Raw genomic sequence first — 21946 nt, 5'->3', positions numbered from 1 at the left:
TATTTAATCTGGACTGACTGACTTGCTTTACATCATATGAATATTGGATTTCTTGTTTATTCTTGCCCTCAATACTTAAACTTAAGAAAAATTAAAATATAGTAAAACAAGTATAGTTGAAACGCCTAGTGCCAAAAAATACCCAAGAAAGCATTGATTACAGAACACTAACACAATATCAGTACCTGCAAGAGTTGTCAGATAGGAGCTCAATCTGACAACTGGCTTTTGGTTATCATTTAACCAAGAAACCCTGAGCTACCAGTTGCCTCTGTTGATCTGCACTGCTACGTAAGTCACAAAAGTTTGGTGGAGAGCTCACTCAGACACGTTCTAACCCAGCTAACAAGCCAATACTATGGCTCATGATTTCAGAGGTAAAATGGTTAAGGCTAGGGCTCTTAAATTGTAGCTGGTACGATTCAAAAATAGTGGCACACACCCAGAGTCGCTAATTATCCAATGCCCAGGTAATCAAACATCAAACTGTAATAACCTGTTTATCTAATGATGATTTAAAATGACCTAATGACACCCTATACTATAAATCTGCTGCTATCCGAAATTGATTCTAGATAACAGCAGCTTTAAAAGTGTTTTTAAACATCTTCAAAATCTATACATGACAGTTTGTCAACAATTACTTTATTATTGAGTATCAATAGTATGACTAATTGTTTAAAGTTTTTTTTTATAGGATGTCAATTTCATCAGGCAACTGAACAAAAATCAGTGTATAATACATTATTTCTATTGCCAGAGATCAAGCTAGTTTCTCATACATTTCACAACAGCATGTGAAAAGGTGTACTAGTAATAATCAGTAACAGCACTAACACAGTACATCAATTGACATCAGCCACATAATATGACTGATAGAAAGATGGATGTTTTTACTTTCCTGAAATCTAGTAACTTGATTGATATAACTGGTTTTGACACCCATCTAAGGCAGTCTGAAATCTAAGTAATCAATGTAGACTTCAGTGTTTAACGTTTAGAGTGCACCATGCAACACATATGTTTCTGTTATATGGCATTTGGTATGAGATTCGTAAATGCAGTGTTAATGTTTGTGATGCACCATCTGTTGGAATGACAAATGCAATGCATTTGATTACTAAAAATGATTGTGATGTGCCATCTGTTGGAAACTCAAGGACAGAGCAACTGGGCAGACACACAGACATGTATTCTTTTATTAAGGTGGACTTTATAGAATTTTCTTTGGTGAGGTCAATACAAACAAAACGTCAATCCAAGTACAGTATACAAAATGAGGACATGCTTAACAACCACCAAGTTAACAAAGCACCTTTACAAATGTATGCAGTGGATCAAAAAGACACTGAGTGCAAGAGATTCCAATGTCAAGTTACTACATTAATAAACCTGTCACCTTGCAGGTTAAGTTGTGTTATAAACCCTGGCACACTGGTCTTGACAAGTCTGTCGAGGACTGCTTGTCCATTGCCGAGGCAACTAAAGGTTCACAGCGCCATAGAGGGAACTACAAGCTCACCACCTCCATGCGCAACGCGTCTGTCGCCCGATGGGTGATGCATGGGACACTGTAACTTGGCCACTGACCTGGCCCCAAAACTGCCCATTTACTCTGTGTGTAGTACAGTGATAGTTCCCGCTGCAATAAATAACCTTGCTGTTCCCATTTCAAGTTGAATAAAGCTGGTTTTCCTGAAGTCCTTAGACTCAGCCTCGTCTTTTGGGTGCAAGACAGGTACTCACCCATCACAATATATAAGGTATGTATATATATAAATTAATATATTATATATATATATATATATATATATATATATATATATATATATATATATACAGTGATCCCTCGCTATATCGCGCTTCGCCTTTCGCGGCTTCACTCCATCGCGGATTTTATATGTAAGCATATTTAAATATATATCGCAGATTTTTTGCTGGTTCGCGGATTTCTGCGGACAATGGGTCTTTTAATTTCTGGTACATGCTTCCTCAGTTGGTTTGCCCAGTTGATTTCATACAAGGGACGCTATTGGCAGATGGCTGAGAAGCTAGATTGCTTACTTTTCTCTGTCTCTCTTGCGCTGACTTTCTCTGATCCTGACGTATGGGGATTGAGCAGGGGGGCTGTTCGCACACCTAGACGATACGGACGCTCGTCTAAAAATGCTGAAAGATTATCTTCACGTTGCTATCTTTTGTGCAGCTGCTTCCTGAAACGACATGCTGCACAGTGCTTCGCATACTTAAAAGCTCGAAGGGCACGTATTGATATTTGACTGAAAAACAAACTCTGTCTCTCTCTATCTCTTTCTCTCTCTCTCTCTCTCCCCCGCTCCTGACGGAGGGGGTGTGAGCTGCCGCCTTCAACAGCTTTGTGCCGCGGTGCTTCGCATACTTAAAAGCCAAACAGCTCTATTGATTTGTTTGCTCCTTTGAAGAGGAAGATATGTTTGCATTCTTTTAATTGTGAGACAGAACTGTCATCTCTGTCTTGTCATGGAGCACAGTTTAAACTTTTGAAAAAGAGACAAATGTTTGTTTACAGTGTTTAAATAACGTTCCTGTCTCTCTACAACCTCCTGTGTTTCTGCGCAAATCTGTGACCCAAGCATGACAATATAAAAATAACCATATAAACATATGGTTTCTACTTCGCGGATTTTCTTATTTCGCGGGTGGCTCTGGAACGCAACCCCCGCGATGGAGGAGGGATTACTGTATATATATATATATATATATATATATATATATACACACACACACACATATACAGTATATATATATATATATATATATATATATATATATATATATATATGTTGTGGAAGACAGCCCGGACACAGACAGGCAGACATGTTTAAATCACCCACAACACATTTATTTACACGACTAATATTTACACGGTGCACACACAACTCCCAAACCTCCCCCAAAGTCCAGGACTCTTGTCAATGCCTCATCCTCTGGTCCGCCTCCACTCCTCTCCTCCCGAGCTCTGTCTCTCTTCTTCCCGACTCCAGCCATCAAACGGAGGGAGGCGGCACCTTTTATCCCCACCCGGATGTGCTCCAGGTGCCTCCCGATTAGCTTCCGCCGGCACTCCCCAGTGTGACAAAAGTACCGGTTGTGCACCCGGAAGCACTCCAGGTGTCCCTGGTCTTCTTCCCCCAGGCACTTCCGGGTGTGGCAGAAGTGCTGAGGGCCAGGGCTCCACAGGCATCGGGGCACCACCTGGCGGTGACCACGGGCCCCTATAGGGTTGAGCTTCCAAGCTCAGTTCCCGTGGTCCTGAAAGCAACCAGGGCGGTCGCCCCCCTCATGGTCTGGAGGAGGCATGAGCCCTCCTCCGGTCCTCCTGGGCGTCCTGGCTGGGTGCCACCCCCAGTCACTTGCTACTATATTATATACACACACACACAGTAAAAACTAGATTATCCATCAGGAGTCAGGACTGAGGCTGTGACAGATAAGAGAAAAGATGGAAAACAGAACAGCTACTTTAAAAATGATATACAGTAGCTTGGTTTAGTGAATAGTCACATTTATTTACAAAACAATTATATAAATAAAATATAATACAGTAATAAAAAAATTAATTCATATAATATTGTAACAACCAGTGTAATGAGCAAACACAACTCAGAGGTACAGGAGTTTTACTTGGGGTCTTTGTTCCATAACAAACAGTGCCCTATCTCATACTCCGTTATTTGGGTTACGGAGCACACCTCCAAAACAATAAAAGAAAGCTTTCCCCTTAATAGTAGATTAATTGTAACAAAAGAGAAAAGCTACAAAACACTATTAAAACTGAAAGTACACTGTGATTTCGAAATGCTGCATAACACCTGGTACTGGCAAAGAACACTACACATTAGCCCAAGGGAGAGTTGTTCCAATATGCACAGGTCACAGCTTACCACAAAGCAGTAGGTAGATAGGCGCTGATGTGCGCAATGTTTTTTTTTTTCTTGATAGTTAACGGAGACTGACGGTTAATCGACTGATAGTGTATTTATTTACCTTTCAAGAACTAATTTTGTCAGATGGTCATCTAAACCTGACCCCCTGTATGAGTACAGTCTAACCCTCCTGTCTGCACAAAATAATTTAGTTGTAGCAATCATGAAGACACTATGATTCACACCGCCACAAGGATGATGTTTTTTTTTTGGTTTTTTTTTAAGTTGGTATTCCAGGAACACACCCAGCCTTGTCCCGACTTGCACCACACACACAGAGAGACACAGGAACAAATGGATTAAACTGTAATCAACATGTATGTACTAAACAAAAATAACAGAAATCTAACTACACAGCAAACCAAAACAATCCCTCCCGCAACTCCCTGCTGGAGGCCATACATACCGTATAACATAACCTGTAAACAACAACAAGCACGATACGCACAAAGCTCAATATTCTGTCCAACAAAATGGCAACCGATGAAGTGGAATGAAGAAGAAAAGGACGATCCAGGGAACCGCTTGCTATCAAGCAATGTAAAAACAGTCCTACCGGTATTCCTGATGCATGTCAATGTTGCACCCTAACGAGAGTTATTTTTCTGCAGTTATATTCTTGAATAAAACCACACTTGCTCTGTTATACTTGTACCTTTTGTGAAAGTTTATATTTGATATTTGGACTTCAGACTTCACACATTATACATTTCATGTCTACATTTTGTCAATTATTACTAAAACATGAAAAACGTTTGTTTTAACGACGTGTTTACAAAGGTTGTTGTAGACATGGAACACACATGAAATGCATGTATTCCAAATGACAATATATTATTTACCCTCTACAACTCCAGCACTTCACTCCAAGATAAACACTGAGCACTGAGAACCTTCTTTGCGAATTGAACCACAGCAGTGGGCGGGGGTATGGGATAGCACGCTGCTTGCTGTTTGTACTGATCAACACATTTACAACACAAAAGATGCTGATTGAGAGGTGTAAACAGATTTAAGGTGGGCCAGGATTACAAGTTTTTTTGTAGGCTTTGGTAATTCTAGTGTTAAGCCAGCAGTGCACTGCAGTCTTTGTCCAAGTTTGTAGATACAATTAAAAACCTTTCTCTAATGGCAGCTCTAACAGATCTTTAGGTTTTATGATTTTTGGCTACTTCATTCTGATTTTGTTTCTTGACTTTTTTATTGGGTTTTGTCAAACAATCTATGATCTTTCCCGTTTAGGCTCTGCTTTGTTTTCTGCTTAATGAATTCATCTCCTGGTCCTTTATCCTAGTCCTTGTCCTTGTGGCCTGCCAGTTCCACTGTGTTTAAAGAGAACACTTATTCTGCAATTAATTATAATTGGAACTTTACCTTCTGTAGTACCATATTTACTCGTGTACCACGCACCCTCGTGCAAGACGTGCACCCTAATTTTTACAAAGAAAATCACAAAAAAAATTTGCCCCGTGTACGACACGAGTTTTCCACGAAATGCCCTTCTGTTTTTGTTGCATGACAAAAGAGCAAGCAAGAGAGAGAGAGAGAGCGCAAGCGAACGAGCAAGAGAGAGAGAGAGAGAGAGAGTGCGTGTGAGCGAGCGAGAGAGCCCAAACAGAAGAAGTAAACATTACAGAAAAAAATTTCCTCGTGTATGACGCGCACCTGATTTTCTAATGCTAATTTTCTGGAAAAAATATGTGCGTGGTACACGGGTAAATACGGTATTTATGTTTTAGGGTATATAATGAAACTGAATGAGTGTGGAATGACCAGCTCATGTTGAAATTAATCTTATGCACTTTGTGATTTGCTTAGTTGGTGCTAAATCGAACTTTAATTAAATTACATTAATTTTTATCAGCCTACCTTAGATTCAATTACTTTGTTAAAGAATTTTCTCATTGTGTGGATAAAGAATATTAGTGATACGTATCTAATTTAAAGCAGTTATGATGTTTTTAAATATTTAAATTATTGGGTGTATTTGAACTAAGGGAATGAATTAAACTTAGCTGCTTTTTATTTGCATACTGTAATGTCATTATTGACTAATGGTCCAGATTAAATATTTTAGCAACAATCAGGGTCCACTGAATAAGGTCCTAATTTGACTTCTGACTGTGATAATTAGCCAGAAAAACAGCAACGAAAGCAGCCTGGCCAAAGGTGAGAAGGCTCCAAAGGCAGGGCTACAGCTTTGGCATGAAACAGAAGGGAATCATACCAGGAAGTTTATCACTGCCTTCAACTTGATGCAGTAAATAAATAAATAAATTGCAGTTGTCATTCCAAAAGATGGTTTCACACAAACATCTGAAGTAATAAAATGCAATGCATTTTTCATCCCAGCAGATGAAGAAATCAAAAACATTAACACTTCTTTTACAACTCCCATATGAATGGCATATAACAGATACATATAAACTGGATGAACACACAGATACACACAGACATTTGCCCTTTTATTAGGATGGATATTTACTGTTCACTAGATGATTCATTCAGCTTTACAAGAAATCAAAAAAAAAATATGTGAAGTTGACTGGTCCCTCATCAACAAAAAATATACTTACTATTGTAAAAAAAAACCTAAACGGAAAAACTAAATACCCCAAAATCTCAAAAATGCCTTGACAGTTTTGATTGAAATTTGCAACATTGTAGATATTTTTTTGTTGATATTTTTGTTAATAATGCTGTAGCAAGTGGACATTTTAATGCACTGTGTCCCCTGTTTTGCCACAGTGTTGACAGCAATCACTGCAAAGAGAATTAGAGCGTGCCAGTTTATGCAAATAAAGGCTCAAAGAATACGTGTTTAGCTAGCGGTGGTTGTGAGCATAGTCAATTTCATTCAACTAATCCAGTAAAATCGCCCTCCCCCCCAACCCTGTTCAGATTATCTAAGACCTTGTGCAAATGTTGATGTGAGCACTCAATTCCCATCAGCCTCTGCGCTGCTCCAGAGTGTTTCATGACTGCTCACACCAAGTCAGCAAAGGTAGCAACTGTGCATTTTTTCCTCAGCCTTTGGGATAACAATTCATTGTCTTTCTGGATTACAGCATTTATTTTAGAGCACTGTATCTCAACTTCTGTGGCCTTAGAACTCAGTTTTATATGACATTATTTGAAGTCATTGCATTGGGGGGGGGGTTACCCTTTGTGAATTGAGTGCTATTAGGAGACAGAGAGGAGGAGAGTCTGCTTGGTGAAACAAGAGCAGTTAGAAACAGAAAAATATCATGCAGCACTATTGATTACTTCAGCGGACATGGGGTGTGTTACATTTGACAATTAATCTTAGATAAATTGGTTGAAATGATTTTTTTTTTTATATTAGTTCATAGCCTTGAATTTTCTGAAAAAGCCAACACTGGTATCTTGGTTAATACCCAGAGAACTGAGTGTTTTCTTAGCATTGTTGCTGCAGTAGGATATCTTACGCTGAAGATCGTATGTACCTATGAGTTGGAACCTTAGTACTAATGATTATACACAGAACTGGTAATATATATACATTACTCAACATCTATATACAGAATATAAAATGCACTATGCAGTAAGGTTTGGAGTTTTTCTTAGTTTAATAAAAATTTGATTTAAAAGTTTTAGCTGCACTTTGTTAAATTATGTTAAATCTAAATTTTTATTAACAAGCAAAGCAGGAACTCTACTCTGAGGTCCTCCCATATTTTGTTTCAGCGTTAGATTACTTCACTAGTTTTAACTTGCTTTGTACAAAAACATATTATTAAAAAGATCAGGTTTTATTGATAATTCTCAATAAAATCTGAAAGTCTCAGTGTTTATGAGATTTTATATTGTATACAATTTGTCTCACTACATTCATTTTATTAAAGGAAAAATGCTAGAATATGCCTCTGTAATTGAATGCTATGTCTATATAGCTGATTTGTTACAGGAGCTCACTATCAGCATTTTTTGGTGTAAAGAAGTTTGCTGTGTGGTAATCACGTATATAGTAAGTTCCTTTTAAAATAATCTAGAAACCTGGTGATAAAATCAAAGTCCATAGTTTTTAAAAGACTTGACATGCAGTATGCATCTGATCAAACAAACCTAAAATAGTTAATGCCAAATACTATATTTTATATTTAAGACAGAAAGTTAATGGGGGTTCTGGCAAATGAATGCAAATTAAACTAGCATTAACAAGCAACCCTCTATAAACCTTGATTTCTTTATATTTTGTCTTTATGATAATGCTTGATCAGGACACAAAGCATCCCTTTAGTTCATTTCAGTTCAATAATATTATTGTCCTATTCGTATGTATAATTGAATGGTATTGGTTTTCATCTCTAGTTTACCATCAAGAATTAAAGACCATACCAGCATCGCCCATCAGTTTTGTCAAGTTGCTTTTCCAGCAAAGGGCTGAGGGCTGCCACCAATGCTACAAGCAACAGATACAAGAGGATAACAAACTAAGGATGGAACGCCTCCCAACAAAATAACTTGAGTCTCTAATCAATCTTAAGCTCCTATCTCACTACACAACTTTTCTACTTGTAGCTATCATTTATGTGATCTTAATGAACTGTGGACAGTTGCAGCACAAGTACATGATCTGTAGTCATGTAGTGTGATAACCCAAGAAACTTGGTCACTTCACTCTCTGATAAACCATGACAGACTGTGTCACAAATCATAGGTCTGGCTCGTATTTTTTTATGAGAGCTACAATGCATACAATTCCCATAAAGAGACAAGACCCCAATCAAATCTACAAGAAACAGTAATAGTTCTCTCAAGAAATAAAGGAAGACGGGTGCTTAGGTCCAAGCATAGGAGAGGTTCAAACTGTTCTTTATACAGCTTCCAGTTAATCCAAAATACTGCTGCAAGAATTATTACAAGAACAAGAAAATACGAACACATAACTCCAGTTCTTAAATCCTTATACTGGCTACCAGTTAAGTTTAGGCCAGATTTCAAAATCCTCCTTTTAACATATTAAAGCCTTAAATGGCCAAGGTCCGGCTTACTTATCTGAACTTATCATGGCTTACAAACCAGAACATTCATTAAGATCTCAAGATGCCAGTCTGCTTATGATTCCAATGATTAATAAAATAACAGTGGGAGGTTGTGCTTTTAGTTACAGGGCCTCTAAATTGTGAAATGATCTGCCTGCTACTATATGTGATGCCCCTTTGGTCTCAGCTTTCAAATCCCGGCTGAAAACTCACTACTTCAGTTTAGCATTTCCTGACTAGAGCTGCTGATTAACTGTGCATTATGCATCCCTGTTGTTAGTCATTAGCACTAAAACATAAGTAATATAATAGTTATAGTTAATATGATAGTTACTTGGTGCCACTGCCCTGCTGCCTAGTTGTTTTACCTGCCTAAGGTGAAGTCATTTCTGATGGAGGATTGCAGGAATCACGGGTAGAGGGGTCCTTTCATCGGATTGGCTGGCCAAGCGCTGTCTCAGCTGTAGAATGGCCAATAGGGGGTAGCAGCTTGATGGCCGAGGTCTCCAGGTGTCTGAATAAATCCAAATCGTATTATGTGATATCATCTACTGTTGATGATAATGTATTGAATTTACACCCTTTTTTTTTTTTTTTACACCCACTGTATGCCCAACCTACCTGGAAAGGGGTCTCTCTTTGAACTGCCTTTCCCAAAGTTTTTTCCATTTTTTCCATACAATTGTTTTTTTTGGGAGTTTTTCCTTGTCTCCTGAGACAGTCAAGGCTCAGGGGCTATGAAAAGGCAGGACCTATTAAAGCCCATTGCAGCGCTTCTTGTGTGATTTTTGGCTATACAAAAATAAATTGTATTGTATTGTATTGTTTGTGGAACTTTGAAGCCTACACAAATATCGTGACAGAGTGGAGGGAGAAAAAAAGATGGTCCATCTTGTTTGGTTATTGTGTGTTGACCTCTGGATGAATTTGAAAACTATGCTGAGACATCATGAGAGGTCTGTGTGACTTGTCATCCACTGCGAATCCTTGCTCTGCAATTTGACATCTTTAAAGTAATGCAAGCCAGCAACGGCAGTCATCAAATGTGACATACTCTCTGAATCAAGGATGTGTAGTGCAATGGTGGCATTAACAGTATTGCCTATGAACTTTTACAAGAAAATGTAAACCTATAAAGAAACCCATTTGAACACAGGAAAAACATTTTTTAGACAGCATGCCACATAGAAAGCAGTTCATTGATCTAAATGAAATAACTACATAAAAGGTAAACATAAAGGCATTTTACTGTTGTAACACAGTATTCTTGTTGCTTTATACAGTGGTGTGAAAAACTATTTGCCCCCTTCCTGATTTCTTATTCTTTTGCATGTTTGTCACACAAAATGTTTCTGATCATCAAACACATTTAACCATTAGTCAAATATAACACAAGTAAACACAAAATGCAGTTTGTAAATGGTGGTTTTTATTATTTAGGGAGAAAAAAAAAATCCAAACCTACATGGCCCTGTGTGAAAAAGTAATTGCCCCCTGAACCTAATAACTGGTTGGGCCACCCTTAGCAGCAATAACTGCAATCAAGCGTTTGCGATAACTTGCAATGAGTCTTTTACAGCGCTCTGGAGGAATTTTGGCCCACTCATCTTTGCAAAATTGTTGTAATTCAGCTTTATTTGAGGGTTTTCTAGCATGAACCGCCTTTTTTAAGGTCATGCCATAGCATCTCAATTGGATTCAGGTCAGGACTTTGACTAGGCCACTCCAAAGTCTTCATTTTGTTTTTCTTCAGCCATTCAGAGGTGGATTTGCTGGTGTGTTTTGGGTCATTGTCCTGTTGCAGCACCCAAGATCGCTTCAGCTTGAGTTGACGAACAGATGGCCGGACATTCTCCTTCAGGATTTTTTGGTAGACAGTAGAATTCATGGTTCCATCTATCACAGCAAGCCTTCCAGGTCCTGAAGCAGCAAAACAACCCCAGACCATCACACTACCACCACCATATTTTACTGTTGGTATGATGTTCTTTTTCTGAAATGCTGTGTTCCTTCTACGCCAGATGTAACGGGACATTTGCCTTCCAAAAAGTTCAACTTTTGACTCATCAGTCCACAAGGTATTTTCCCAAAAGTCTTGGCAATCATTGAGATGTTTCTTAGCAAAATTGAGACGAGCCCTAATGTTCTTTTTGCTTAACAGTGGTTTGCGTCTTGGACATCTGCCATGCAGGCCGTTTTTGCCCAGTCTCTTTCTTATGGTGGAGTCGTGAACACTGACCTTAATTGAGGCAAGTGAGGCCTGCAGTTCTTTAGACGTTGTCCTGGGGTCTTTTGTGACCTCTCGGATGAGTCGTCTCTGCGCTCTTGGGGTAATTTTGGTCGGCCGGCCACTCCTGGGAAGGTTCACCACTGTTCCATGTTTTTGCCATTTGTGGATAATGGCTCTCACTGTGGTTCTCTGGAGTCCCAAAGCTTTAGAAATGGCTTTATAACCTTTACCAGACTGATAGATCTCAATTACTTCTGTTCTCATTTGTTCCTGAATTTCTTTGGATCTTGGCATGATGTCTAGCTTTTGAGGTGCTCTTGGTCTACTTCTCTGTGTCAGGCAGCTCCTATTTAAGTGATTTCTTGATTGAAACAGGTGTGGCAGTAATCAGGCCTGGGGGTGGCTACGGGAATTGAACTCAGGTGTGATACACCACAGTTAGGTTATTTTTTAACAAGGGGGCAATTACTTTTTCACACAGGGCCATGTAGGTTTGGATTTTTTTTCTCCCTAAATAATAAAAACCATCATTTAAAAACTGCATTTTGTGTTTACTTGTGTTATATTTGACTAATGGTTAAATGTGTTTGATGATCAGAAACATTTTGTGTGACAAACATGCAAAAGAATAAGAAATCAGGAAGGGGGCAAATAGTTTTTCACACCACTGTAGTTTTAAACAAGGCAAACTGATTACATTTGCCTTAAGTTACACAGTGCATCAATGTTAAGACATGGACAGTAAAAGTGTCTTTCCAGTGAGTATCCTCCCAAAGTAAGGTACAACAAAGCAATATAGGAGTATTTTAAGAAAAAGGTGTGTGTGCAGCTTGAAAGCTTTCTTAGGGTTTTGCTGTAACTCAATTTTGAGATTTTAACCTCTTACTTTGTGGGTTCCAGTTGTAGCCCTATAAGAGTGCACCCTCAAGAGCCCAGTACAGTGTTCCTTAATCCTGATTCCACAGCCTCACTGAGGTTTCCAGTTTTTTTATCTATTCAACTTCTTAATTACAAGAGAAAACAAATGGGTAATAGAATGTAACATTTAAATTGATGGTGTGCAGATGATCTCCTTCTGAAGCATCCAAAATTACTAACAATGTATGATTTTTTTTTAAAAAAATGTTAAATGGTATGAACAAAGTTTTAGATATATAGATAGATAGATATATACTTTATTAATCCCAAGGGGAAATTCACATACTCCAGCAGCAGCATACTGATACAAAAAAAAATATATATATTAAAAAGTAAAACAGACAATAACTTTGAATAATGTTAACAGTTATCCCCCCCTCGCGTATGGAATTGAAGAGTCGCATAGTTTGGGGGAGGCACAATCTCCTCAGTCTGTCAGTGGAGCAAGACAGTGACAGCAGTCTGTCACTGAAGCTGCTCCTTTGTCTGGAGATGACACTGTTCAGTGGATGCAGTGGATTCTCCATAATTGAACATAAGTGTTTTAGTATCCCGTGTATTCAAATTCTTGTAATTACTGTACAACTAAGCAGCAATTGTATAACAAAATTACTCTGGTGCCTATGGTGCACGTTATCACAGCTCAATGCCTTGTTTTTTTACAGCAGGTTAAATAAAAATTAAGCCCTTAAAAGCTCAGACTCTTAAAATCATTTGAATATAACACAGAAAGATTTTTGTCAAATAAAAACTTCTTACAGAGAAGTAAAACCTAAACTATTAATAATATATCGACTGCTGATATTTGCGAGAACGCAACATCACTTTTCTCAAGACAGTTGGGTTTAAACAAGAATTCACATTGCAGGAAAAATCGCTAACGCACTGGACTGGAGAGAAAGAAACATAAAAAGGGCCTAGCAGCCCCTCAGGCAGTTCACTAGTTAAATGCAACATCTAAAGCAGCCACATCTCTTATGCCCAACTGCTTGAAAATGCCAACCTGAAAAGCTCTGTGATCCTTCATTTTGCTTGCAATCATCAAATTCTTTTTTTTTCTGCAGCAGCACATAGTTGGAGAAAGATTTTGACGTATGTGCAGGGCAGACTACTGCACAGTGACTGTTTTCCAAAACACTTGTTCCCCTCTGATTCTGATTCACTGTTGGCTGGGCACTTTTTTTTTAGACACCCATGTTAACTTATGGTCTTCCAGCGCACTTGGCAGCATTTCAAGACCCTTACAAAACAGCGTTAACTATGTGATCTTATATAGTTAACTTTCTGACGGAGGTTCTGTGTGGAGCACATGGATAAGCACTCCGCATCAGACACAAGCAAAAAAAAAAAAAACAGCCAGCGGAGTACCCACGATATGTTTAACAAGTAAAAACCAACACACGAACACAGAAGTTGACTTGAGTATCAGAAACGCCAATCAACAAAGAAGGTAAAGGGCCGGTAATACTGATTAAATAGAACGGCAAAAATTGAAAGAATGGTATAGAAAGTATGCAAGTTCTTACGTGAATAGTAACGATAAGCCGCCTCGCTAACTGCAGTTGCCTTCTAGAAACTCGCCTGCCCGTGTCTCGGTACTCACTTAGTTCGCCAGGGGAAAAGCGCGGACATGCGCGCTCCTCACTCGACGATTCTTTGGCTCCTGTCTTCACACCACTGTAGAAGAGGGCGCGGTAGGGTCTTAAAATCAGCAACTGATATCAATGTTCTTTCTCTCTCCCGTATTTGTTCACATAAAAAACATGTAAATAGCCCTTCTTCATCTGCCTCAGAGTTTCTCGTTTCTTTGTAACATTTATTTGGCTTGGCAGCCCCAAACCCTACCCCAGTTACACCTGCGTGAACGTTTATGCCGATCCTGTTTGTTATATTCTCTCTCAACATTCCCCATTTTCCTTTTAAAAGGAATGCGGTAGCGACTTATTCGTGCAGGTGTGTAAAGCAATGCTCGGTGATAAAGTCACAAACCAAGAAACCATAAGTGCGGTTACAGAAAAACAACAGCATCTTAACAAAGGTACGTTTTGGGATCTTTGTGCAATTTGTAAGCATGATAATAGAATACAATTTTGAGAATAATACATGTAAAGACTGCTAATATACAGATTTCACTATGAGGCAGTTGTCTCGGTGTTTGTCCCCACTGTGGCAGCTGGGTTTTGTCCCAAGCAGTATCAGCTTTGACTTAATTAAGAAGGCTGTTGTCTCCCATTTTCTGTGTTTAGGACCAGAATTAGTGTTTTTTTTTTTGTATGCTATATAGAGATTTTTGGTTTTGTAATTTTCATCATCATCATGATTTTATTCCACTATTCCAAGTGCTCTGGTCACTATATCATTAGCCGGTCTGACATTTTAGGACAACAGCCTTTCAGTTTTTAGCACTGTCTAATTATGTGTCTCTTCTGCTGGTCTTTAATTGTCATTATTAGTATCCAGTTAAAGGATCAGAAAAAACAAATTAATAGAAAATGACCAAAGATTCAAGAGCTATGGCAAAAATTCAGATATTTCAAAATTTATTATCAACTAGGGGGCTTTGCCCTCTGCTCGCTTCACTCGCCAACTCCCGGGCCTGCGCTACACTCTAGCCTCTTTGCAGTTCTGTTGCTCGTGTATGGGGATGTGGATGTACAATTTAAACAGATTTTTATTTTCATGGGAATTGTTACATATGCAGAATAGAACTATTTTACATTACAGCAAGTAATTAACCATATTAAAAAAGAGTAAAAAATAATCATTTGAAAGTAAATTATGTTTCATGTTGCGGTAGAGTTATTTGTTGCGTAATACAATTTCGTTCTGTTTGGCTTTGAAATTAACACGCAAATACTTAACCCGATAACCTACACTTTTACAGTAAAAACAATTTTTTGAATTAAATTTTTGTCAATATCACATTTAATTTTGATTCTGTGTTTGGACTTTCATCATGACAACGCAACGTATAACTGCCCGTGACTGAATTTCGTTTCTTTCTCTCTATTAAATTAAATGCCTTTTTCTAATGTTTGGCTATGAGATTTGTTAATTGTCTTTGCAAAAGCTGTTCTAATGGGAAACTGTTAAAGTTTTAATACGAATGGCATATCAAGATCTCCTTTGTTGTGTAATGTTATATGCTGAAGATGTACTATATTACCTTTCTTGGATACATTCTTCTTTCTGTAGTAATTCATGCAGTGGAAGACCAGACGGTGTTAACTGTTGTAGATATTTCATCTTGCACACGATCACCACCAACTGTTTCGGCATAGCCTATTGATACGCATTTAACCAATTTGCCCTGTAATCGATCGACATTTTTGGCATTAATTCGTTTGACTTCATTGTTTCTCAGTGCTAGGATTGCCCGTGTACTCATTTTTTCTGTTGATAACCCTTCGTGATGAAATTCTTCAAGATTTGGACATAATATGGCCTCTTTAGATGGGAACTTAAAGTGAGGAAAACGTTAAAATTTATAAGAGCTGAGAGAGCAGAAGCTGTGTCTGTCAAAAGCATTCACATGAATGAGATGTGAGATTACCGTGTGCATGGTTGAATTTGGTTGAGAGGAGGGTGTGACTTGAAAAAATCTCATAGCCAAAGTATCATCTCTTGTGGGACTTTAAAAACTCTTCAAAAAAGTCTTGTCTCGTCGCAGGATTTTTTTATATAACAGAGAGACATAAATCTCACAATAATGTATCAATCTGAATGCACAATAAGGGGAAAAGACCAGTTAAGTAAATAGTGGCATTAATAAGAGATCAGATTACAAACTGGTTGTGAAACTGACTGGAACAAAAACTAGCAGCCACAGGAGACTTCCAGGACACAACTTGGGGAACTACTCACCTTATGTCTTTCAAGATCATAATCACATTGCATTTCTTAATAAATCACAAAAAGTCACAATTTCCTCTTATTTCTACGGCTGAAGTCTAGGTCTATCTGAAAATGTATCACTTATTTTTATGACTTTTTATTCATACACACCCATATAATCAGGCAATAATAGTGGGCCCTGTACCCTTCTGGAAATGAGCCTATTTGCCAAACTTGGGCCTGCAGATCAGTCCAGGCTTGGGGGCCTGCATGCTTTGTAAATGTAAGTCTGCTTTCATATTTTAAAGACATGGTGTCCTGTCAACTAGGGTGCCGGTAATGGAATGTGGTCTCCTCCAGTTAGATTCCGGCCTTGCACTGTGGGCAGCTAGTAGAAGATGTGACACCCGATCTGTATGAGAATGTAATAAGATGGGTGAGAATATACCATAATATGTCATGATTTTGCACTTTTGAAGCTTTGAAGCACAAAGAGGTCATTTTGCTCCTGCTTTACAGATATCGGTGAAAAATGGACAGTTTTGATAAATTATTATTTACTGTATTACCCTTTTACGGCATGTTTTAATGTTTAGCTGCTCACTGACTAAGATGCTAATTTTATTGAATATGTAAAATGTAATATTGTAATATGGGTAAAAAAACATATATTGACTGATTAAATATTAACAAAACTAACATTTTCTAATTATGAAAAGTGTCAACAAGTAATATACTTCTCCATGTCAGCTGCTAACAAAAGACGTAGGAGTACACAAAATGTATAAAAATTGTGACACAAAACAACAGGATTTGAGGGCACTTACTGTTTTAAACTTCACAATAATAAGTACGTAATTATTCATACATCTTATAATAGTTACAAACATAAGTGATACATGTGTTGTTATTCCAATACAGGGTTGCATTGCAGCTTTTTTGTATAAGGCAGGGACTAACCCAGAATGGGATGTCACTCTGTCACATACACATTGACACACACATCCATGCTCTCTCATGTAGTGCCAGGTTAGATAACACTGGATCAGGAAAGGAACTGTGGATCTGCTCTGGCATTAGTGCTGACTGCGGAATCTGCATGGCCAGCAACTTCTTTACCTTCTATATAGTGGAAGAGTTCATCAGATTTGTTTCACATCAGCAGCCCATTGTTCAAATGTGATCATTTTCGTTGAGAATACTAGTATCTTAGATGCACCTTTATTTTATGTTTCTTAATCTTAGATTGATATCAAGCTTGATGACCTTTACATCTTTCATGTTATAAAAAGGTATTTTGCATTTTCTAATTGCACAGATACTAAGTCATCTCCAATAATAAAAAATGTGAATAAAAACTGAATAGATGTTTTGGATTGAGACTCCATTGTTCCATGTAGAATCTACTGTTTACTAAGCCATATATTATATTTTATTAGTGCTCACGATTACTTTTTTGAGAAAGACTGTCAGCATCTACCATTAAACACCCTCTTGTGTTACAGGGCAGCATTACCCGCATTCCCACGTTTAGTCTTTAAGGACCAGTTTAGAGATGTCAGTTAATCTAATATGTATGTGTCTGAGATGTGGAGAAACCCTTCTGCATGCACAACGAACAAATGCAAAGTCCACAAACATAGTGCAAACTCGGGAATTTAAATGCAAGAGTCTAAAACTTTGAGAGAGAAATATTAACCACTGTTCCTACCAAGCCACCCATTTATATTAATCTATTACAGAACCTGTTTAATCAAGTTCAAGGCTGCAGCAGCCTGCTCCAACAACACAGAAATAACCCAAGATGGTGCACAAGTCCATCAAAGAGTACACTCTCTGACTCACACACAAACATACATATATACTGTACATCCATCCACCCAGACTGTTATAGGGCCAGTCCTGAGACTTTGAAATACGGCAGGGAAACCACACTGGAAATTAAATGGCCAAGCCAGGATGCAAATATGGGACTCTGGAGCTGAGAAGCGGCAGTATTATTCCTCACTTACATTATAATTATGTAGTAACAAAACCATAATTTAATTATACATTTTTAAATCAATACCAAAAAGTGCATCACATAAAATAACATTGGTATTACTAAATAAAATGAAAAGTCAGTATTACACAACTCTGAATTGAGTAGCTTAAATGGGTAATGGTTTTAACAAACATTTTAGTTATGCTGTAGATCATAGTTCTTTCTTAATTTTAAATGTTTTACTCAGGGACAATTTTACTGTTACTAGATTTTATCTTTATAGTGTATATATATATATATATATATATATATATATATATATATATATATATATATATATATATATATATATATATATATATATATATATATATATGTGTGTGTGTTCTAAAGAGCACTGAGTATATTACACTTTATTAAATTTTTATTACTGCAAACACATTAGTTGAAGGATTGCAATAGTAATAAACAATAATTCAATTAAAACTGCAGCAATAATAAAATCAAGCAAGCATAAGAAAAGTAAGTATAAAGTGACCGTACAAATTACTAGTTCAAAATAAAAGTGTGTGCACACACACACACACATATGTGTCTATATATATATATATATATATATATATATATATATATATATATATATATATATATATATATATATATATATATATATATATATACATATATAATGTACATAGTTTAAAAAATTTTAAAGGGAAATTAATGATGCAGGTATCCTAGTACTCAAGGAAAGAAATTTTCAATCAGTTGTTAAGTGCTGAATAACAGAGGACCGACTATAACTGTAGTGATTCTGCGATTCAGTTTTCACACAAATTAAAAATTGAGCAGACTTCCTTCCAAAGTGAATTGCATGCTGTATAATCTGTCTGAGTAACAGTAGCAACAGAAAAAAGAGAGTTAAACAAACAATGTGTTCTTTTAATTCTATAATAAGGCACTTATTGTTAGCCTAGGCAGAATGAATATGTGCAGCCACTCTGATCCTCAAGATGTGAATTCAGAATCACATGTTAAAAAATAAAAAAGGTTTCAGTTGAAGAGCCACAGGAACACAATCGGTCAAATAGAAATCCCTTGTTGTATGATATACTGGCACTGAGCCCATGTAGGCTGGCTGCAGCGAATTAACTCACGTGCCCTCTGACATTTTATTTGCACTATTTTACATTCATACCAACTATTTTCTATTCAGGTATGCTTACCTTGGTTTTCTCCTGAGCAAAATATCTTCTCCAAAAAGCTGTGATCTGTATATATTTTGCAGCAATTACTGTTGCTGTCAGTCATAGCCAAGCCTGACTGACACTGTTAGCAATCATTAAGGGATTTTTATTATTGTAATTAACCTCCGGTGACAGAGGACAACACTGCCTGTTCTGGAGCAGAGATTACCCTCCCTAAAACCATGCTACGCTGTGGGTTAAGACTAAAGGAAATCAATGGCTGCTGAAAGGAGGAGATTAATCTCATTTCCTAGAATAGCTTTATTTCTTCCTGGACTGCTGGTCTCAAGAGTGTGCAGTGTCAACAGCTCCACGCAGCTTCCTATGGGGCCACGAAATGAAGCCTCTGTATTAGAAAAAAGCAGTAAGGCAGGAGAACAGAACCAAGGTATTTAACCAACAAAGTCTTAGTCTTTTTCTGATAAATTATCTAATCCTGGCAGGCACCACTCCCCACCACCCTGATCCTCACAGTTAATACTGTGAAGAAATGGCACATCTAAAGTACAGTAGGAACTCAGAGGCAGTAGTTCCAAGTTATTTTAGAGTGTGTGTCTGTGAAGGTCCTGTGAAAGCAGAGGCGGTCTATCCATTCTGAAAATCCACAGATGAAGTGTGACTTATGGTAAACACTACTCCGTCTAACTTGTCTTTGTATTGCAGAGAGCAAACCCTTAAAAAACATTTTTTTCAATTTTCAAAAACACACATGTTAAAACAAGCAGCAAAACATAAAAGATTCAGACATTAGAGAAGCCTTACATTATAACTTAATGCTGATTTAATGTCTCAAAACAAACAGCTATTAAGGTACAGGAAGGCAAATTGTCATCCTAAGTCTTTGGTATAACAGGGACACGGGTGAGTGTCTTGTAGTATTTCAGCTGTGTCCGGGTGGCTTGGTTCAGAGAGAAGGTGCAAAGTCTGGATGGCTCAATGAAGTCCAACTACAGATGTTAAACCATTGTGACAAACAGACAGGCTGGAAGCGATCAAGCAAGCAGCAAGTTATAGTGGCTGCTCTTTTGATTTATTCTTTTAAAAATAATATTTATAAGAATTAGTCCATTTAACAATAGACGTCAAAATACCCCTCTCTGTGGCCCTGTAATCTGAATATTCTGGCACGAGTTTTGTTTGTAAGAAAGATTTTGTTCATGACCTTCAGTTAAAATACTTTCATGTGTTTATCTCAATGCAAGCTAAATCATAAAGCATAAATCGCAGTGACTTGGTAATTGTTGATTATTTTTATTGCACACTCAAACCTCAAACAAGGTTGCGCTTCCATTAGGGTGCTGCTCTTGTATCAACCAGAAGCTGTAATATCTAACCCTGGGTTTTATAATTAAACTTCCCTCTGGACTCTGGAATAATAAAGATTGCCTAAACCTCACACAATAGTACGGTGTCTGTGCCTCTTTAAATATAACTCATACAAATGAATTCAGAAAACAAAGCACCATGATAAAGGAGCAATCACTTAATGAAAACCAGAAAAATCACAATGAAGTGATATTGTAAATTAGCCATCTTCTACTTGCCTTTGTTGTCATTTCCCCATTTGGCCTACACTTAGAATTTAACATGGTTACCTTTTGTATTCATTAGTTTGTATTTCTGTCCACCTTAGGTTAACTGCTGCAGCTGTTCTGTAACTCTTTACACAAGTCTTACTTTTTTGTCTGGAGGACATGCTTAAAGTTATCACAAGTTAATAGCTGAAGCCCCCAACTCAGCACCTACACTGTATGGGTGAAGTTATTGGGGCAGTTGGGGGGGCTTGGCTCATTCCAACTAATTTCAAAAATAAATATAAAATAGGGCGGCACGGTGGCGCAGTGGGTAGCGCTGCTGCCTCGCAGTTGGGAGACCTGGGGACCCGGGTTCGCTTCCCGGGTCCTTCCTGCGTGGAGTTTGCATGTTCTCCCCGTGTCTGCATGGGTTTCCTCCGGGCGCTCCGGTTTCCTCCCACAGTCCAAAGACATGCAGGTTAGGTGGATTGGCGATTCTAAATTGGCCCTAGTGTGTGCTTGGTGTGTGGGTGTGTTTGTGTGTGTCCTGCGGTGGGTTGGCACCCTGCCCAGGATTGGTTCCCTGCCTTGTGCCCTGTGTTGGCTGGGATTGGCTCCAGCAGACCCCCGTGACCCTGTGTTCGGATTCAGCGGGTTGGATAATGGATGGATGGATGAAATATAAAATAAAAAGGTATTTTATCCTCAAAAGTTTATTAAGGCTGCATCTCACTGTTGTAAAGTTAACATTAGAGAGGTTATCTCAACTTGTAAAGTATATTTTTATACAATATTTTCCTCTTTAGGGTGGCATGGTGGCGCTGCTGCCTCACAGTAAGGAGATCAGGGTTCATGTCCAGAGTCCTCCCTGTGTAGAGTTAGCATTCTCCCTGTGTCTTCATGGGTTTTTTCTGGGTGCTTTGGTTTCCTCCCAAAGTCCAAAGACATACAGGTTAGGTGGACTGGTGATCCTAAATTGGCTGTAGTGTGTGGTTGGGGTGTTTGTGTGTTTGTGCATGTGTGTGCATTTGCCCTGGACTAGTATACTGTCCAGTCCTATGCTGGGATAGTTGGGATAAGTTCTAGCAACCCTGTACTGGACTAAGGAGTTAGAAAATGACTGATGTTTTTCCTCCTTTACATGTCCAATAGCTGCATCTGTTGGCAAACAGATCCTAAAGAGGTCAAAAGAAGTGGTGGAGCAATCTGAACAAATCTCTAAGATATGTCACACGCACCCTGTGACAA

At 38.0% G+C, this 21946-nt stretch overlaps 1 protein-coding gene across 2 annotated transcripts in view; it reads right to left on the bottom strand.

Annotated features, from left to right (window-relative positions):
* The window catches only part of comta (catechol-O-methyltransferase a), an 86897-nt gene extending 67557 nt beyond the window's left edge, over positions 1-19340 (bottom strand). Inside the window, exon 1 of one of the 2 annotated variants that reach the window (XM_051933518.1) lies at positions 19164-19340. The gene's annotated coding sequence lies outside the window, so the exon portion shown is untranslated. Of the gene's footprint in view, positions 1-13645; positions 13741-19163 lie in introns of those variants that run through there. The other variant, XM_051933517.1, reaches the window with a different exon arrangement.
* Positions 19341-21946: the final 2606 nt, after the last annotated feature.

This window comes from Erpetoichthys calabaricus, chromosome 11, assembly GCF_900747795.2.
Source record: "Erpetoichthys calabaricus chromosome 11, fErpCal1.3, whole genome shotgun sequence".
In the NCBI taxonomy this organism is placed as follows: domain Eukaryota; kingdom Metazoa; phylum Chordata; class Cladistia; order Polypteriformes; family Polypteridae; genus Erpetoichthys; species Erpetoichthys calabaricus.
Note: the sequence above shows the minus strand (reverse complement) of the source record. Positions and strands in the feature narration are given on the sequence as shown.